This window comes from Triticum urartu, chromosome 7, assembly GCF_003073215.2.
Source record: "Triticum urartu cultivar G1812 chromosome 7, Tu2.1, whole genome shotgun sequence".
Classification (NCBI taxonomy): domain Eukaryota; kingdom Viridiplantae; phylum Streptophyta; class Magnoliopsida; order Poales; family Poaceae; genus Triticum; species Triticum urartu.
This window is the reverse complement of record NC_053028.1, coordinates 56,586,026-56,586,820: the sequence shown is the minus strand read 5'-3', so window position 1 is coordinate 56,586,820 and position 795 is coordinate 56,586,026.

The following is a 795-nucleotide window of genomic DNA, read 5'->3' as shown; positions in this document are numbered from 1 at the left end:
CATAGAAAAACTTTTTCTTTTGCTGGTATGTGAAGCTAGGTGGTATAAACTTAGCAACAATATAATTAGCATAATCAGCATACCATGGAGTACTGCGAGAAGTACTTATAACATTTAATTGTTCATCGGGAAAGCTATCATTAATAGGTAGTGGGTCATCAATTATATTTTCTAACCTAGACAAGTTGTCTGCAATGGGGTTCTCAACTCCCTTTCTATCAACAATATGTAAATCAAATTCTTGTAGCAAGAGAACCCATCTAATAAGTCTAGGTTTAGCATCTTTCTTTTCCATAAGATATTTAATAGCAGCATGATCAGTTTTGATAGTTACTTTAGAATCAACAATATAAGATCTGAACTTATCACAAGCAAATACAACTGCTAAAAGCTCTTTTTCAGTAGTAGCATAATTTCTTTGAGCATTGTCTAGAGTCTTACTAGCATAATGAATAACATTTAATTTCTTATCAACTCTTTGCCCTAGAACATCACCTACAGCATAATCACTAGCATCACACATAATTTCAAAGGGTAGATTCCAATCAGGTGGCTGAACAACAGGTGCAGAGACTAATGCTTTCTTAAGTATTTCAAATGCTTCTACACAATCATCATCAAAGACAAATGGTATATCTTTTTGCAATAAATTAGTTAGAGGCCGAGAAATTTTTTAGAAGTCCTTAATGAACCTCCTGTAAAATCCGTCATGACCAAGGAAACTTCTTATACCTTTGATGTCCTTGGGACATGGCATCTTTTCAATAGCATCAACCTTGGCTTTATCAACTTCAA